Below are 20,205 nucleotides of genomic sequence, written 5' to 3' on the forward strand. Positions count from 1 at the left end.
AGGTCATAGATGAGACTACAGGTTTTTTCCAGCCTAGTCTCTCCAAGATTAGAGCCCTGGATACCGAATATGTTTTGGTTTTTTGTTTGTTTCTTTTCTTTTCTTTCTTTTTTTTTTTTAAGACAGGATCTTGCTCTGTTGCCCAGGCTAGAGGTCAGTGGCACAATCTCAGCTCACTGCAACCTCAACCTCCCAAGTAGCTAGGACTACAGGCGTGCACCACTATGCCTGGCTAATTTTTTAATTTCTTGTAGAGACAGAGTCTCACGATGTTGCCCAGGTTGGTATTGAACTCCAGGCCTCAAGCAGTCCTCCCACCTCAGCCTCCCAAAATGCTGTGATTACAGGTGTGAGCCACTATACTTCAGCCTCCCAAAATGCTGGGATTTCAGGTGTGAGTCACTATACTTCAGCCTCCAAAATGCTGGGATTACAGGTATGAGCCACTACAGCTGGCCCAAATCTAGTTTCGAAGTGGATTGATGCTTTGGTTTTGAAGTAGATTGATGCTCTGATCACATGGGGATTTTGATCCATGGGTAACTGTTTTTGAGCTTCTGAGAAGCAACCCAAATCCCAGGAAGCCTCAGGCTCCTGCAGTTACACCCCAGGTGGGAACAGCCTGAGGCAAAAGGCCATATTTGTGTCCCTCTGACATTCTACATTGAGCTAAGTCTGTGGTTGGAGTTGGCAGGTGGCAGGGAATGGGCTGTGCTACTTGTGGAAGCTTCCAACAAGAGCTGCAAAGGAAACATCGCTCGGGCTGGGTCAGACACCAAGTCCATGAAAGTCTAATTCCAGCAGGAGCAGCCAGGCCCCACCAGGCCTGGGTCTCCCTCTTCCCTGTGGAGCAAGGCTTATTTTAGGCTCCCTCCAACTCTGTGGTTCCACATCCTGAGTGAGCATCCATACTCTCTCCCCCTTGAAGAGCCAGGAGTTAATGTCCTCTGGCCATCTTAGTGCCTGGTCTTGGTGGCACCCACCCCTGTCCCTTGGGAGTCCTTTCCGACTCCTACGGTGTCTTTCCGTTCTCGTGAATCCTCTCCCACATGTGTGAGCTTGGGATTATTATCTTTGTTTTAGAAAGGAGAAAACTGAGGTGTGAGCAGGAGATAGAATTTCTCTGTGGGCCCAAGGCTTGTGGGTGGCTGAGCTGGGACATGAATCTGGATCACCAGACTCCAAGTTCAGTGCTCTCCCTACGCTTGTGTAAATGTCTCTTCAGCAAGAGCTGGTGCCAGGGGGCAGGAAGTGTACTAGGGCTCCTCTTGAAACAGGTGTCCTCCCCCCTCAGCGGGAGAGCAGGCAGCATGGGGCTTCAGTAAATATTTGTTGAATTGAGACTGCATAGGAAGGATGATGGGGAACAGGGACCTGGTGAGGCCAGGAGGCCAGGAAGGCAGCCACACACAGCAGCAAACCCCTCCCTGCCCAGCCGGGGCACTTCATGCTCATGTGTTGGGAGTGGGATTTTGTTAGATGAGACCATTACCTTTACTGGTTATAGGTGTTGTTGTTGTTCTTATTGTTCAACTCCACCACTAGTATTCTTCCTTCTCTCCAGGTTCCAACTGTGCAACTGCAGAAAAGAGAAGGTCAATAGACTCCTGAAGGTAATCATGTCTTCTTCCTGTTCAAAGTAATTTTCATGCTTACATATCTGCCTCATGGTATCTATCAGATAGCTCTTTCCATAATAATCCTACATAATAAATAACCACAAAGCCTCAGTGACATGTAATGGTAAACATTTATTTTGCTCTTGTGTCTGGGGTGGTCAGCAGAGCAGCTTTGTGGGAGTGCCTCTCACTGCTAAGAGTCAGCTGGCTGTCAGCTGGGTGACTGGGATGACTCAGCTCAGCTCCTTCAGCAGGCTGGCCCAGGCGTGTTCTCATGGCATGCTAGAGGAACACAAGAGGGAGTGGGATCATGCAAGTACTTTGTGATCCTCTGTTTGGGAGCTGTTGTTAACATCCCATATACCAAAGCCCAGATTCGAAAGGTAGGGAAATTGGCCATCACTTTAGTGAGAGCATCTATAGAGTGACATGGCAAAGGATGTTGGATACAAGGAATGTTGCAAAAAGCATGCTCATCCTGGTCCTGACTGGCATTAGGCTCACTCCATAGAGAAGATAAACTCCTGGTGGGGCACGGTGGCTCACGCCTGTAATCCCAGCACTTTGGGAGGCCAAGACAGGTGGATTGCAAGGTCAAGAGATGGAGACCATCATGGCCAACATGGTAAAACCCCATCTCTACTAAAAATACAAAAATTAGCTGGGCATAGTGGCATGTGCCTGTAGTCCCAGCTACTCGGGAGGCTGAGGTAGGAGAATCGCTTGAACCTGGAAGGCGGAGGTTGCAGTGAGCCGAGATTGCACCACTGCACTCCAGCCTGGTGACACAGTGAGACTCAGTCTAAAAAAAAAAAAAAAGAAGAGGATAAACTCCTGTGTTAGCAACCCCAACATAGTGATGATTTACAACCACCGAAGGCAAATCTTCATCCCCATAAAAGATTTACAGAAAGATCTCTGTTGAGTGTTTAAAACAAAAGGTTTATCACAAAGGTGTTTTTTATTTGCTTTGTTTTGGTTTTTCAGGCAAGTGTTCAAAGATAATTCTCTAGGAGTCTCTCCTGTTTTCTTCATGTCTTGTGAGCAGGGGCTTAACTGTCACTTGTTCCTAGTTATTTTTTCAAGTATGTTTGTATGATTCCCATAGGGAGCCTATTTCCATGACAGCATCTCCTGCTATCAACCCTGGTCCCTATCAAGGATGGCCATCATCAGACTTCTCAAAGATGTCAGTGCCTCCCTCACCTGTACCCTTGTTACCCTACTGACAGGAATACTCTCTCTGCCTCCCTGAGGAATACAGCACAGTAGTGGCTCCCATGGTTTTGCATCAATCCACTCTAACATTCCCACATATCTGAACTTTCTGAACCCTTCATGAATACTCTGCTGAGGCATTTTCACCTCATTTCTTTTAGGCCATTGTTAGCAGAAACTTTAAGGAGCTATTCTAGCCGTCTATTAGGACAGGTTCTAGGTGTCTTTTCCCTGATGTTAAACTTCAAGTCATGAGAGAGGGCTCCTATATCAATACATTGCCCTCCATCCCATCTTATTTATATTCTACTCTTACCAGAAATACACACTTGCCACCCCCCATTCACACACACAATCTTATTCCTTTAAGATCTACATCCCTATGTGATCCTTGGTTGCTACTGGGACACATTAACCAAGCCCGGCAATGTCTTTGGTATGTTAGATATTTACTCTTGGAGCAGGGAGCTGTGTTTCTCTGTTCAGACTGTGCTGAGACATAATCTTCATAACTGGTCTGAAGACAATAAAAAGAGGCAGGGTCATCTTGAATAGTACAGATCAGGTGAAGCTTTAGCCCGGTTCCCAGGCAAGGGGCATCTGCTCTGGTCTGCAAGGGGAGAGAATTCAGAGACGCATGAGAGCTTGCGTCTCAGATTCATGCATCCAAATATCCCTAAATCAAGTCTCGGAGTCTCTCTTTTTCTATCAGGGCCCTGACTTTTACCATAAAAGACTTATTGGCATTTCCACCCTTTGGGCTGTCTGAGCAGCACCATGGTGGTTGGCAAGAACAAGTGCCTTACAAAGGCAGCAAAAAGAGAGCCAAGAAGAACGTGGTTCCATTTTCTAAGAAAGATTGGTATTATGTGAAAGCACCTGCTGTGTTCAATATAAGAAATATTGGAAAGACCCTAGTCACCAGGACCCAAGGAACCAAAACTGCATCCGATGGCCTCAAGCGTCATGTGTTTGAAGTGAGTCTTGCTGATTTGCAGAATAATGAAGTTGCATTTGGAAAATGTAAGCTGATTACTGAAGATATCTGGGCAAAAACTGCCCAACTTCCATGCCATGGATCTTACCCATGACAAAATGTGCTCCATGGTCAAAAAATAGCAGACAATGATTGAAGCTCATGTCAATGTCAAGACTACCACTGGGCAGTGGCTCACTCCTATAATCCCAGCACTTTGGGAGGCCAAGGCGGGTGGATCACCTGACGTCAGGAGTTTGAGACCAGCCTGGCCAACATGGTGAAACCCCATCTCTACTAACAATACAAACATTAGCCAGGTGTGGTGGCAGACACCTGTCATCTCAGCTACTCAAGAGGCTGAGGCAGGAGAATCACTTGAACCTGGGAGGCAGAGGTTGCAGTGAGCCGAAATCACACCACTGCACTCCAGCCTGGTTGACAGAGTGAGACTCCAACTCAAAAAAAAAGACTACCAATGGTTACTTGCTTTGTCTGTTCTGTGTTGATTTTACTTTAAAAAAAAAAAAAAAAAACAACACACCAATCGGATATAGAAGACCTGTTATGTTCAGCATCAACAGGTCTGCCAAATCCTGAAGAAGATGATGGAAATCATGACCTGGGAGGTGCAGACAAATGACTTGAAAGCATTGGTCAATAAATTGATTCCAGACAGTGCTGAAAAGACACAGAAAAGGCTTGACTATCTATTTATCCTCTCCATGATGTCTTCGTTAGAAGACTGAAAATGCTGAAGAAGCCCAAGTTTGAATTGGGAAAAGTCATGGAGCTTCATGGTGAAGGTAGTAGTTCTGGAAAAGCCACTGGGGATGAGACAGGTGTTCAAGTTGAATGAGCTGATGGATATGAAGCACCAGCCCAAGAATCTATCTAAAGTTCAGACTTATAACAGTGGGACATAAAAAGTCCTATTTGTTAAAAAAATAAAAATAAAAATAAAAATAAAAATAAATAAAAAGACTTGTTGAAGCCATGAGTTAGCTGTCCTTTGCAGTTCTGTCACCCTTATAATTAGCTCCTGGGACCGATTTTAACCACATTCTACCCTACAACGGCTAGAGGCCTCTGGCTTTCACATCATACCTCAGTTGATACTTAGCTAACCTGAATCATTTGTTTGTCAAGACTTCCAAAGAGTTAACAAAATCTGACCAGTTCCCAAATCTTTGTAATTTTATTGCCCCAACTCCATTCAAGTGTCAAAGTTGTCATATAACCCAATGTATCACCTTCTACCTGTACCTGTGCAGGTGACAGTCTTGGTGACTGTGATGTTACTGCCTGCCCAGGTTGTCACCACTGCACTCCAAAATCCCATCCTGAGAGGCTGATTTTTAAAACTACTGTTACCAACTCTCATAGCTTGGTTCTCTTACAGGCAGAATCTCAGACAAAGGTCATATCAGGTAGTTTACTTGGGAGTGATACACAGGAGCAGGAGTGAGGCACCAGGGGAATAAGACCAGGAAAGATGGAAACCAGTAGAAGGGAACAATATATAAGAATGCAGGCCTCGTCCCACTCCCAGTGAGACTAAGTATTACACATGATCTGTTTTTGATGTTTTAATAAGTATATATTTCCTAGGTAATTTTGAATTTTAATTTTTAATGATTTACAATATTTTTCTCATGTTTTAAAATTTTTATTCCATTTGTGGGGTTTTTTTTTCTGTCCTTTGCTCATATGTTAAGATCCAGGGTTGGTTTTTCAAAAAATGTATATTGGGCCAGCATTGTAGCTCATGCCTGTAATCCCAGCACTCTGGGAGGACAAGGCAGGAGGATCACTTGAGCCCAGGAGTTCAAGACCAGCCTGGCCAACATGGCAAACCCTGTCTTTATGAAAAATAAAAAAAATTAGCTGGGCGTAGTGGCAGATGTCTGTGGTCCCACCTACTCAAGAGGCTGAAGTGAGAAGATTCCTTGAACCTGGGAAGTCAAGGCTGCAGTGAGCAGTGACCAGTGACCACATAACCTCACTCTGGCCTGGGTGACAGGATGAGATCCTGTCTCAAAAAAAAAGAAAAGAAAAGAATTTATCTTTAAAAAGCCATTTTCATAGTCACTCTCACATATTACTGGTAGGCCAAACACTGATGAAACATTTCTGGAAAGCCTTTTGCAATTTGTATCAATAACTTAATTTTTTCACCGACTGTAATTTCTCAAAGACAAGCTAAACTTGAGTCACAGGAACAGGGTAGGTTTCTGGGTGCCTGGCTTCAGAGTCTCAGTAATGCAGGGTTGATTTTTCATGGATGTTTCTCTCCAGTTTGTTGCTTATATTTGTTGTTGTCAGTGATGTTTTGGGGCATTAGAAGTTTTAAAGTTTCATCTGGTTGAATCTGTTAACTTTAGAAAGTCATTCCCCTGCCAGAAACCAGAAAATTTTCACTCATGTTTTCTTCTAGTTTTCTTCTGGAGATTTGATATTTTTAAAACATTTAACTCCTAACACAACTATAGAACCAGCTAACATAAAAAATGTAATAAAATAATACCAAGTGCTAGAGAGGATGTGGAGAAATGATCTCTCATACATAGTCGGGGAGAGTGTAAAATGATATAATCATTCTGGAAAATAGTCTAGTAGTTTCTTCCCAAAGTGAGCTTTACCATATTACCCAGCAATTGCATTCTTGTACTTTTTATCCTAGAGAAATAAAAACATTCACACAAAAGGCTGTGTGTAAATTTTCATAATAGATTTATTCATAATAGCAAAATAGTGAAAACAGCCCAAATGTCATTCAATTGGTGAATGGCTGAACAAACTCAGGTATAAGCATAAAATAGAATATTCATCAGCAATAAAAAGGAATTACCTATTGATGCATGTAACAATTTAGATGGACTTCAAGGGTATTATTTTTAGTGAAAGAAGACAATCTCAAAAGGTTACATATTGTGTGATCCCAATTACGTAACATTTTTGAAATGATAAAGCTTTAATATGGAGAATAGTTAGTGGCTGTCAGGGACAGGAATGTATGTGTGTTGGAGGTTGGGAATAGCAAGGAGTGGGAAAGAAGGGGTAGAAGTGAAAGCAAATACAAAGAGGTAGCATGATGGAGTTTTTTTGTGGTGATGAAACAGTTCTTAACCTTGTTTGTGGTAGTGGTTACACCAATCTGTTAATGGGATAAAATTGCATGCAAAAAAACTTATGTCCATACAAAAACCTGCACATAGATGTTTACAGCAGCTTTTTAAATAAAACTTGGGAGTGCCAAGATGTCCTCCAGCAAGTGAATGGATAAATAAACTGTGGTACAACCAGACAATGGACTATCATTCAGTACTAAAAATAAATGAGCTATCAAGCTATGAAAAGACATGGAGGAAACAAACACCTATCACTAAGTGAAGGAAGCTAATTTGAAAAGGCTGCAAACTGTATGATTCCAACTATATGCCATTCTATTGTAGAAAAGGCAAAACTAGGGAGAATGTAAAAAGATCAGTGGTTGCCAGGGGTTAGGGATCAGGAGAGACAATGAATACGTAGAACATAGAAAATTTTTAGGACAGTGAAACTACTCTGCCCGAAGGCATAATGGTGAATCCGTATCACTATAAGTTTGTCCAGACCCACAGAAGGTACACCAAGAGTGTAAACTACAGATTCCGGGTGATAATGACGTGTCAAGGTTGGTTAACCAGCTGTGACAGATGTACTACTCTAGTAAGGAACGTTGCCTGTGTCAGGGCGGGAGGTATATGGGAAATCTCTGTATCTTTCACTCAATTTTGCTCTGAACCTAAAACTGCTCTGTAAAAAAAACGAAGTTCCTTTAAACAAATGAACAGATAAATAAGTAATAAGTGAAGTTTACTTTTAAAATTGCATAGGACTACACATATACACATACACAAATCATGATTTTTAAAACAGTGAAAAAAAAGCAAATTGTGTTTTTTTGTTTGTTTGTTTTTGAGACGGAGTCTTGCTCTGTCGCCCAGGCTGGAATGCAATGGCACAACCTTGACTTGCTACAACCTCCACCTCCCGGGTTCAAGCGATTCTTGTGCCTCAGCTTCCTGAGTAGCTGGGATTACAGGCGCCCGCCACCACGCCTAGCTAATTTTTGTATTTTTAGTAGAGACTGGGTTTCACCATGTTGCCCAGGCTGGTCTTGAACTCCTGACCTCAAGTGATCTGCCCACCTCGACCTCCCAAAGTGCTGGGATTACAGGCATGAGCCACCACACTGGCCACAGTGTGTACTCAAATTAATGATAATGATCCATTTCCTGGTTTTGATATTCGATATGGCAGCTACAGAAGATGTTATCTTTGGGGGAAGATGGGCAAAGAGTACACAGAACTCTGTACTATCTTTTCAACTTCCTTTGAGTTTATATTACTTAAAAATAAAAAAAAATTTAAACATTTAACTCTTAATCTGAAATTTATGTTGTATATGGTATAAGGTGAGAATACTAAAGTGATTTATATTCACATGGTTAACTGAAGATCCCAGCATTATATCTTAATTAATACATACCTGCCCCACTAATCTGTGGAACCTGCTATGAGATTCATTAAACACTTTAAAATTCTGGGATCTGTTTCTAATTCACCTAACTTTATTGTTCTGTGTTTTCTTGAATGTGTGCAAGGATTAAACTGATTTGATTATATATAACATATATGTCACATATATATTATATATCATATATGTCACACATATATAATATATATATTATATAATATATATATTATTTGAGACAGAGTCTTGCTTTGTTGCCCAGGCTGGAGTGCAGTGGTGCTCTCAGCTCACTGTAACCTCTGCCTCCTGGATTCAAATGATTCTCTTGCCTCAGCCTCCCGAGTAGCTGGGACTACAGGCATGTAACACCATGCCTTTGGTAGAGACAAGTTTCACCATGTTGGCCAGGTTGGTCTAAAACTCCTGGCCTCGAGTAATCCGCTTGCCTTAGCCTCCCAAAGTGCTGGTATTACAGGTGTGAGCCACCACGCTCAGCCGCCAGTCAAGTTTTGATTATATTTACTTTATGATTTAATTATATTTACTTTCAATAGCTAGCAACACTAGTGATTCCTTACTAAAGAGGTGGAAAAGAAAGAAAACCAATATTTTCTGAACAAGACTAAGATCTTCACATGGATTATATCACTTAATCCTCCCAATACTTATATGTAGTAGGTTCTATTATTATTCCCATTTTACAGATGAGCAATAAGAGGCTCAGAGAAATTAAGTAATCATTCAGGATATCAAGTTAATAAGTGGCAGAGCTGGAATCAAACCCAGGCCTAGGATTCTAAATATTCTTTGCTCTGTTGCCCAGGCTGGCCTGAAGCCATCCTTCTGTCTCAGCCTCCCAAAGTGCTGGGCTGACAGGTGTGGGCCACCAAGCCTGTAATAACATTTATTTAACCACCCCTCCATTCACAGACAGTTAGGTGTTCAATCTTTCCTATTAACAAATAGTGGGATAAAGAACACCCTTATACATAGTTTATTTCACATGTATACAAGAATATCTGTACATTACATTCCTAACAGTGAAATTTCTGGACCTAAGTGATGGTGCAATTATAATTTGGATAGTTGTTTTCCCAACTGCCTTCCAGAAAGTTGGATATATTCACACTTCTACCAACAATAACACAGTACCTGTCTCTGGAGCCCCTATCTGATTTTTCATCTGTGCCAGCAAGTGAAGGTGGTATTTAATTATATTTTATTATATTATTATGATAGTTTTAATTTGTATTTCTTATATTTTGTATAAGGGTGATCATGGGTTATTGGTCTTTTTCTTAATGTAGGAGCTCTTTATACATAAGGATTTTCCCCTTTACTTCTAATTTGAACTGCACATTTTTTCCCAGTGTGTCTCTTTTCTTCTGATTCTGCTTATGCAGAGGGGTTGCCATGCAGAAATTTTTTTCTTTTCATATAATCAAGTTTGTCAGTCTTGTCTTTTATAGTTTCTGAGACTTACATCTGTATACTACTAGATTACAAAAAATAAAAGTGTCCTTTATTTCTTCTAGTAATTGTGTGGTTCTTTTACATTTTCAACTATCTAGAATTTATTTTGTTTGGATGGTTACCCAGTTGTCTCAATATAATTTTTAAAATGAGAATTTTTCCCTACTGATTTGAAATGCCAGCTGACTCTATACTGAATTTTCTGTTTTGTATTTAGCACTTTGGGATACTGAGGCAGGAGGACCACATCAAGCCAGCCTGGGCAATAAAGAATATTTAAGCTGTTTCATTGTACTCGATGACTGTTTGTATTAATATATCAATACTACACAGTTTTTCTTACTATATTTTGATAATATGTTTTGTTATCTGGTAAGGCTTATGCCCTGATCATGTTTCTTTTTCAAAATGGCAAGTTTGTTTATTTTTAATTTCACTGTGGTGCTGGGCCCATGCCTACAGGGGAGACCTGGTTCTCCATTCACTGTGGTGCTGGGCCCATGCCTACAAGGGACACCTGGCTCTCCAACCTTGCTTATGTGTTCTTCCTCAGCCCCAGTCCTTAGGGTCAGGTTCTCTAAGGACTGCACATTCAGAAAATGGTTCAGTAGAAATGTGAGCCCCTGGACCAGCACAGTGGCTTACTCCTGCAATCCCAGCACTTTGGAAGGCTGAGGCAGGAGGATCTCTTGAGTCCAGGAGTTGAAGATCAGCCTGGGCAACATAGTGAGACCTCTTCTCTACAAAAAAATGAACACAATTAGCTATGCATGGTGGTGTGCACCTGTAGTCCCAACTACTGGGGAGGCTGAGGCAGGAGGATCGTTTGAACCCAGGTCATCAAGGCTGCAGTAAGCTGAGATCACACCACTGCACTCAGTGCAAGACCCTGTCTGGAAAAAAAAAAGAAGAAAAGGAAAAAAAAGGAAATCTGAGCCCCCTTTATCCATTTCCCTTCATTGGAGGCTTCCTTAAAGGCCTTTACCAATAGTGTTTCTAAGTCCTAGGGGGATCTACCCTCCCCTGGACCAGGCACAGGGCTTCTTAAAGTACGTCTCTTGTTCCAGTTCTCAGAATAAGTTCTGAGGTTTGATGTTTTTCTCCAACTAATGTCAAATAGTGGGCCTGTAATTTTCCCAAATTTAAGAGTATTTTCCCCTGGCTTCCTGGCTGGCTCAGACTTGTGAAAATATTCTCAATTTCAACTTCACTTCCTTTAACATCGTGCAAGACAGTATGTGGCAAAGCCTTAGAATATAAAACGTTTCTGACATTTTCACTCTGCATCTTGCCAATTTCTCATTTGATTCTTTTTTCTTTTTATAAAGACAAATTAGAAAGCAATCACTCCATAACCTTTGGCTTTGTTATTTCTTTATTCTTTGTGCTACCCAGTCCTATTTCCCTATCTATCACTCTTCTCTATTGATTTTGGATGGTGTGGTGTTTGCCTTTGTGCTTTGCAAAGAGAGCCATTGATTTTGAATAGATCTAGAAATGTTGGGAGCTCTTGGCAACATACCCAATCTTAGTGTTGCTACTAAAGGCATTAGACATAGCCTTGCAAGTGAGTTTACTGTCTCAGTCTACGATTATCAAAATAAAGACTGCTAACAGCTGTTGGCAAAGACCTTCAGAGTTATCATCTGCCTATTCATGACAATAAGAACTAGGAGAGTGACCTGCTAAATGCCCTGCTGAACCACTGATGACAAGTATGTCTTTAATTTCAACTCCAAAAAATAGGATATGGTGTAACAGAAAGAGAATACAATTTTTTTGGATAAAAATTCAGGATACCTGGCCGGATACGGTGGCTTACGCCTGTTATTCCAGTACTTTGGGAGGCCGAGGTGGGCAGATCACTTGAGGTCAGAAGTTTGAGACCAGCCTGGCCAATATGGGGAAACCCCATCTCCACTAAAAATATGAAAATTAGCTGGGTGTGGTGGTGAGTGCCTGTAATCCCAGCTACTTGGGAGGCTGAGGCAGGAGAATTGCTTGAACTAGGGATGCAGAGGTTGCAGTGAGCCAAGATTGCACTGCTGCACTCCAGCCTGGGCGACAGAGCGATACTCCATCTCAAAAAAATAGAAAAATTTTAAAAAATAAAAAGAAAGTCAGGAGACCTTAATATAGTCTTGATGTGCTCCAGCTAGGTGGAATTCCTCACCAGGCTCTGGAGAGTAAAGCTGCTAAAGAACTCATGAATAGAAAGTTGTAGGATATAGACCATTCAAAATTGTCTCTAGGCTGGGCGCAGTGGCTCATGCCCATAATCCCAGCACTTTGGGAGGCTGAGGCAGGTGGATCAGCTAAGGTCAGGAGTTTGAGACCAGCCTGGCCAACATGGTGAAACCCTCACTCTATTAAAAATACAAAAATTAGCTGGGCATGGTGGCGTGTGCCTGTAATCCCAGCTACTTGGGAGGCTGAAGCAGGAAAATCACTTGAACCCGGGAGGCAGAGGCTGCAGTGAGCCGAGATGGTGCCACTGCACTCCAGCCTGGGTGACAGAGCAAGACCATCTCAAAAAAATAAAGATTGTCTGTAAATGATAAGGACCAGAGATAATGTGGGTAGCTAGGGTTATCTTATCCTTTTATCTTTCTTGATCGCATATTATTCATTGGATTTTCACCCGGTCTCTGGAGTCAATCATATGACAAATTAGGTGACCAAAGGGCAAACAGTAGAAAAAAATGAAGGAAAAAAATGTAAGTCATCCCCGGGCTAGAGGACCATATGTTGAACAGTTGAGAGGTGCCTATAAATATGTGGGAAGGCTGATGGGGAGGGGTCAGGTCTGCCAGCTTCCCAGCCCCAGAGACGGTGCCATGGGATGAGCATAAGGAAGCCTTTGCCCAGGACATGTCTAAGGTACCCGCTGTGGCCCACTCGAAGCCTGCCGGGCTTAGCTGCCCAACTGTGTCTTCCCTTACTTAAGGCCACTCTTGTCGGTGGCCCTGCCTCTGGTGGAGTGAGGAGGTGCTCTGCCATATAAAGCACTTTTGATTTCATGGGCTGACTATGATGGTGCTCCAAGGGAGTATACCAAAATCAGAGATGTTCCTGCTCTTTGACTCAGCAATTCCCAGGTAAAACTTGAGAGAGTGTTGATTTGAAAAATTGGATTTTCATTTGCTTGGGCTATGGAGCAAAATGAGATATACCTTCCATGTCCCCTAAAACCATCCATAAATTCTGCGATTCTCACGGGAAGGGATAATTTTAGTGAAACTGGGGAAGGAGCTCGCCTATGTGGAAAGGGGCAAATCAATAGGAGGCTGAATAGTAAGAGCTGTGATGACGCTCAGGTTGGTGTGTTGATTCACTTACCAGTGAAGCAAGATTGCCCCGGGCAAACTTTCCAAAACAGAAGGAGAAAAATGTGTCATGAACACTCACCCATGTGACCTGAGGCTGAGTCATCCATGGTTGATTCCAATTCATTATGCCTTTTATCTTTCTGGATATTCAGGGAAAGCAAGGGTCCTTTGTCCAGCTAGAAGCCAGACGTCTTTTTGAAACCGTCTTACTCTTGAGTTGCATCTAATGGGCCATTCTCACATTGGTGAGTCACTGTGTCTCAGACCAGCCTTCCACCCTCATCCAGCTCTTCCTCAACCGGAATGGCCCCAACTCTTTCCTCACTGATTGCGTGCCTTCTGGGCGCTGTTTGTGGGGCCGGTGTGGGTGTGGCCGGGAGCAAGCAGTCTCTCTCCTGTGGTTGAGCACATTTCCAGGCTGATGAGGAGAGACCCTGCCCACATCACACCCTAATGTACCTTACCCCACTCTCCTTATCTGTGAGATGACTCACATGTACTCTTGGTGGAGCATTTGGGATGCTGGAATCTTATAACATTCAATGCAACTTGTTACCTTCCACAATTCTTACCTCACCCAATCTTTGATTGAAAGAATAAAACAAATATAAAATCCTGGGTATCATCTCAGTTCAGGGAAAAAACCAGTCTTCTTTAATCTGATAAAGGAGACTACCTAAATCCTACTGAGAATGGATAATACATGATGAAATATATATATGTGTGTGTATATATACGTGCATATATATATATATATATATATTTTTTTTTTTTTTTTTTTTTTTTTTTTTGAGATGGAGTCTCACTCTGTCACCCAGGCTGGAGTACAGTGGCAAAATCTCAGCTCACTGCAAGCTCCACCTCCCAGGTTCAAGCCATTCTCCTGCCTCAGCCTCCTGAGTAGCTGGGACTACAAGCACCCGCCACCACGCCTGGCTAATGTTTTATATTTTTACTAGAGATGGGGTTTTACTGTGGTAGCCAGGGTGGTCTCGATCTCCTGACCTCATGATCCACCCACCTCAGCCTCCCAAAGTGCTGGGATTACAGGCATGAGCCACTGCACCTGGCCATGATGGAATATATTAATCAACAGTGAAAATAAAGGAATTACAGCTACATGAAGTAAAATGGATAAATCTTAGAAACAATGCTGAGTGAAAAAAACTCAAGTCCTGGAATCTCTCTATATAAGAATACAGCAATTGTATAAAGATAAAATCTAGCTACGTGAATATTATAGATATTTTGGTAATTTGTAGAAAACACCGTGTATGTGTGTATTAGTTTCCTGTCACTGCTGTAACAAATTACCACAAACTTGGTGGTTTAGAGCAACAGATTATTATATTACACTCTCACAGTTCTGTAGGCCAGAAGTCTGAAATCCATTTCACCGGGCTAAAAATCAAGGCGTTGGCAGCGCTGTGCTTCCTCCAGAGGCCCTAGGGAAGAATGTGTTCCTTGCCTCTTCCAGTTTCTTGTGGCTGCCAGCATTCCTTGGCCATATCCCTCTAGTGTCTGCTTTGTGGTCACATGGCCTTCTCTTCTATAGTCAATCCTCCCTCTGCCTCAATTCATTAAGACACTTGTGATTGTTTTTAGGGCCCAACTGGATAATCCAGGATCATCTCCCCAGTTCAAGAGCCTTAACCGAATCATATCTGCCAAGTCTTTGCCATTCACTGTAACATTCCCAGGTTCCAGGGATTAGAATGTAGACATCTCAGGGGTTCATTGTTCAGCCTATCACTGTGTGTGTGTGTGTGTGTGTGTGTGTGTGTGTGTTTGTGTGCATGCACATTTTTTTCTTGGAATGATAAATACCAAGTTTAGCAACAGTGGTGCTGGAACAGATTTGTACAGGCTTGCCACGATCGACTCCACACATCTCTTCTAGCTCTGCACTCAGCTACTTTAGGTTGGTAACTTGACATCAGTCACGTGGGATTACTTACACCGTGGAAATTGACAAGAACTACAAATCAGTGTTTTTTCCCAGAGAACTGGTTTACACTGTCAGTAGTGTGGTTACCTTCTTAGTGGAAAAGGCAGAGCAGTGGAATTAGGTTTGGTAATGCTTCAGTTTTTAAATTGGATGGTGTGTTAACAGGTGTTTGTTTTACTATTATGCTTTAAATGTACATAGGTTTTTTTGTGTGTTTTTTGTTTTTGTTTTGTTTTTTTGTTTGTTTGTTTGTTTTAGATGGAGTCCAGCTTTGTCACCCAGGCTGGAGTGCAGTGGTGCAATCTCTGCTCACTGCAACCTCCGCCTCCTGGGTTCAAGCAATTCTCCTGCCTCAGCCTCCTGAGTAGCTGGGATTACAGGCCTGTACCACCATGCCTGGCTAATTTTTTTTTCTTTTTTAGTAGAGATGGGGTTTCACCACGTTGACCAGGCTGGTCTTGAACTCCTGACCTCAAGTAATCCACCCACCTCAGCCTCCCAAAGAGCTGGGATTACAGGAGTGAACCACCGTGCCCAACCTGTACATGGGTTTTATATACAGACATAATACTGATTTTTTTAGGAGAAAAAATGGAAAGCAGCAGGAAGTTTCTGATCTTTCAAAAAAGAAATAAAACTATACCAAAGACTGGTAAGAATGTGGAGACAGTCCACCTTTCATATGTTGCTGGCAGGAATGTAAAATGACACAGATACTCCGAAAAATAGAAAGGCAGTTTTCTTTTCTTTCTTTTTTTTTTTTTTGTTTTTGTTTTTGTTTTTGGAGACAGAGTCTTGCTCCGTCGCCCAGGCTGGAGGGCAGTGGTGACATAATCTTGGCTCACTGCAGCCTCTGCCTCCTGGGTTCAAGCCCTTCTCCTGCCTCAGCTCCCAGGTAGCTGGGATTATAGGGGCACGCCACCACACCTGGCTAATTCTTGTATTTTTAATAGAGATGGGGTTTCCCCATGTTGGCCAGGCTGGTCTTGAACTCCTGACCTGAAGTGATCTGCCTGCCTGGGCCTCCCAAAGTGCTGAGCCCCAAAGCGTGAGCCACCATGCCCAGCCAGTATGGCAGTTTTCTACATAGCTAAACATATTCTTACCATCTCAGCAATTGCATTAGTGGAAATTTATCCCAGATAAATTAAAACATATCCATACAAAACCTTGACATAATGTTCATAGCAGGTTTACTTGTAGTAGCCCCAAACTGGAAACAACCAAAATGCCTTTTAATAGAAGAATGGTTAAACAAACTATTGTGCTGAATTATTGATACATGCAAAAACTTGGATGGACCTCAAAGACATTATGCTGACTGAAAAAAAGCCAATCATAAAGGTCACATAGTATATGAATTTATTTATATTACATTCTCAAAATCACAAAATTATGGGTCACCATGCCTTATCTGAAGCAAGCTTCCCCATTATAATCTGATCATCAGTCTGGGGAGCAAATACAGTATTTCTTCCTTACCCTGACCTGCTGGACTTTCCTCTTCTGTACCTGCTTTTAAATCTCTGTCCAAAGCTGCCTTGGGGCAGAGGTGTTATACCTCTTTTCTCATAAAGCAGTGTTTGAACACTGATCCTGTAAAGCAGAAAATGCCCTTTATCATGGACACTGAGCACTGAGCAACAGTTTAATAAGATTTCCTGACAAAAGCAGCCCACTGAATTGGATGTTTTCTCTTTCTTTTATTATCATATTTGAATTTCCCCCAGCCAGATGACTGATAACAATTCTGTTTCTCTTCTTTTCCAATAAGTAAATTTCAGACTCAAGAATATCCCCTCAACAGGCCAGGAAATTCCATCTTTGATAAACGAGTGGGTAGAGTTAATGGAGGAAGAACTTGCTGATCAGGGATTCTCAGTGTGTTAGTCTGTTTTCATGCTGCTAATAAAGACATACCTGAGACTGGGTAATTTATATGGGAAAAAGGTTTAATGGACTCTCAGTTCCACATGAGTGGGGAGGCCTCACAACCGTGGCGGAAAGCAAGGAGGAGCAAGTCATATCTTACATGGACGGCAGCTGGCAAAGAGAGAGCTTGTGCAGGGAAACTCCTGTTTTTAAAACCATCAGATCTCATCAGACTTATTCACTATCATGAGAACAGCACGGGAAAGACCTGCCCCCATGATTAAATTATCTCCCACTGGGTCCTTCCCACAACACGTGGGAATTATGGGAGCTACAAGATGAGATTTGGGTGGGGACACAGAGCCAAACCATGTCACTCAGTTTATAACATACAGAATCACAGCCTCTTAGCAGAGGAGACCTTGCAGTACCATGCACTACACTGGGGCTGGTGCCTGGGACTAGAGCAATTTCAGGCTATGGCCCCTCCCCCCACCATTCTTCCCTCTGTATTTCTGCAGATTCCTGCTGGGAACCAATGCCTATTAATGAGGTTTCTACTTCTAGCCTATGAGTTAACATTCTTTTTGTAAATTAATTTTTAAATATTTTATCTAAACAAAGATAAAGCCAAATTGTATTTAAAGGCTCATGAAGGAGGACTGTATTCCTCTGCTTTAGGATTTAGTCTCATGCCTCAGAGGCAAAACTTTGAACTTTAGCTGTTTCTTCTGATATTTGCCATATTTACACTGCCATTACAGACACCTCAATTTTAGATATTATCTCTTGACTTTCTAACGAATGGCAGAATGGGGATTTAGCTCCCTGTCTCTATCATCCCCACTTGCCTTGTCTCAATATAGTGTCACAACTTTTTAATTCAATTGATATTTGGCTGGGTGCAGTGGCTCATGCCTGTAATCCCAGCACTTTGGAAGGCCGAGGCTTAGCTTAGGGCCAGGAGTTCGAGACTAGCCTGGCCAACATGGTGAAACCCCATCCCTACTAAACTTACAAAAATTAGCCGGGCATGGTGGCACAAACCTGTGGTCCCAGCTACTCAGGAGGCTGAGGCACAAGAATCACTTGAACCCAGGAGGTGGAGTGAGCCGAGATCATGCCACTGCACTGCAGCCTGGGTGACAGAGTGAAACTCTGTCTCAAAAATTTTAAAAATAAAAATAAATAGATATTTACCTTTTACATTTTATGTTCCCAGGCAAGTTAAGTGGTATAATTATATTTCCTCCATTTTACAATTTTTTGCTTATCTGCAGTTATTATTTGCATTTATTTTTTTCTTACTTTTACTCTTGTACATATGTGTCCCTTAGTCTTTCTAGACCCTCTCACAAAATTATAAAATTCCTCTTAAAACAATTTTCTACATGGTAGAATCTATCAGATTATCTAATCAGTTTTTTTAACCTAGATGTTACCTTTTCAGAGCCCAGAGCTCTTCTAGCCTAAGCAGGTCGTTAAGACAGTTAAGAGTGCAAAAGATTTATGAAGGAGCAATTGCTCTGAAAGGAAAAGGAAATTAAGAATTGGACAGGGGAGCTGCCGCCCTGAGTTGCAAACCTGACAAAGATTCCACCAGCCCAATGGGGAGTGCCAGTGCAAACACTGTCCTTTGGAGACACTCACATTATTTCTTCAACCTCTTGTTTAGTCATTGACTAAGGGCTACCCCAAGAAAAATGTGACCTTGGCTCAAAAGTTGAGGCAGATCCCAAAGGAACTACTAGCTATAGATTGTCAGCTAATCACACCGTTTTCAGTTGGGCAGCAAGAGCAACAAGTCATTTTCTGAAGGGGATCTGAGCAGTGCCTTTTTTTTTTTTTTTTTTTTTTTTAAGATAAAGTTTTGCTCTTATCGCCAAGGCTGGAGTGCAATGGCACGATCTTGGCTCACTGTAAACTCTGCCTCCTGGATTCAAGCTATTCTCATGCCTTAGCCTCCCAAGTAGTTGGGATTACAGGCATGCACCATCACACCCAGCTAGTTTTCGTATTTTCAGTAGAGACGGGGTTTTGCCATGTTGGTTAGGCTGGTCTCGAACTCCTGGCCTCAGGTGATCCACCCACCTCAGTTTTCCAAAGTGCTGGGATTACAGGCATGAGCCACCATGCCCAGCCTTGAGCAGTGCCTTTCTAGGTCTGTACAGATCCCATTTTCGGAATCCCACGTGTTCCTCTTTCTTGTTTTACACCCTCATTTTGGTGGAGCACATTTTTAGTAGTTGCTGAAATGTAAAGTTTTTGAGACTTAGGATGTCTTAAAATGTCATTTTACCCTCATACTTGACAGTTTGTTTGGGTATAGAATTCTGTATCTCTTTGACTTATAATTTTGATAGCTCTATTGTCTTTTAAGTTCTGATGCTGCTGTTGATAAATCTGATACTATTCTGTTTCCTACTCTTTAAATTTTCACTTTTTTCCCCCACTATTTTTCTTTCTCTGGAAACTTTTAGGATCTACTCTTTATTCTCAGTGTAATTTCCATCGTAATTTAAAATAACATGACTTGGTGAACCTTGTTAATTCATTAGGTTGGGCATTCAATTCTCATGTTCAATCTGGAGAATAATTTTATTAAATACTGAGAAATATCTTTTATTATAAATTTAATAATTTTCTTTATTTTTTTCTGATCTCTCTTTCTTGACTCCTATTAGATATAGAATTTTCTAGATTGACTCTAACTTTTTTGGTATTTTCTCTCCTATTGCCTGTCTTTTGTCTTTTTCATCATCTCTCTGGGAGATATTTTATCTTCCAATCTTTCTGTTAAATTTTTATTTCAGCTATCAAGGGCATTTTTTTCAATACTCAAATTGTTTTTTCATAACATCCTGTTCTTGTTTCATGTTTTCTCCCATTTCTTTGAGGATATTAGAATTCTTTTAATATTCTGCTCTCTGTAATATCTCTATTTCCTCTAGATCCTTTTTTTTTTTTTCTTGTGTGTTTTGTTTTGTCTTTTATGTTGGAGGAATCTGTTGACCTTAATTGTCTGATCAAATTTAATAGTGATATATTATGGAGCTCATTGATAGTTGTTTAATGGTAGTCCCTGCTCTAGAGAGACCAAGTGGTAAACTATTCTTTAATTGCAAGTCCTAAAATGTCAGGGTTTGTAGACCTTTTCTTTGGAATCTTTACATTTCTTTCAAAGAAAAAGACTCCAGTCTTCCACCTGTGTGCTACTTTACTGGCTGCCATTGTTTTCCAGTGGAGAAAGA

General features: G+C 41.6%; 1 pseudogene; it reads left to right on the plus strand.

Moving 5' to 3' along the window:
- The first annotated feature begins 3,614 nt into the window (after positions 1-3,614).
- Positions 3,615-4,652, plus strand: LOC103223555 (small ribosomal subunit protein eS1-like; annotated as a pseudogene).
- The last annotated feature ends 15,553 nt before the right edge of the window (positions 4,653-20,205 follow it).

This window comes from Chlorocebus sabaeus, chromosome 4 (assembly GCF_047675955.1).
Source record: "Chlorocebus sabaeus isolate Y175 chromosome 4, mChlSab1.0.hap1, whole genome shotgun sequence".
Classification (NCBI taxonomy): Eukaryota; Metazoa; Chordata; class Mammalia; order Primates; family Cercopithecidae; genus Chlorocebus; species Chlorocebus sabaeus.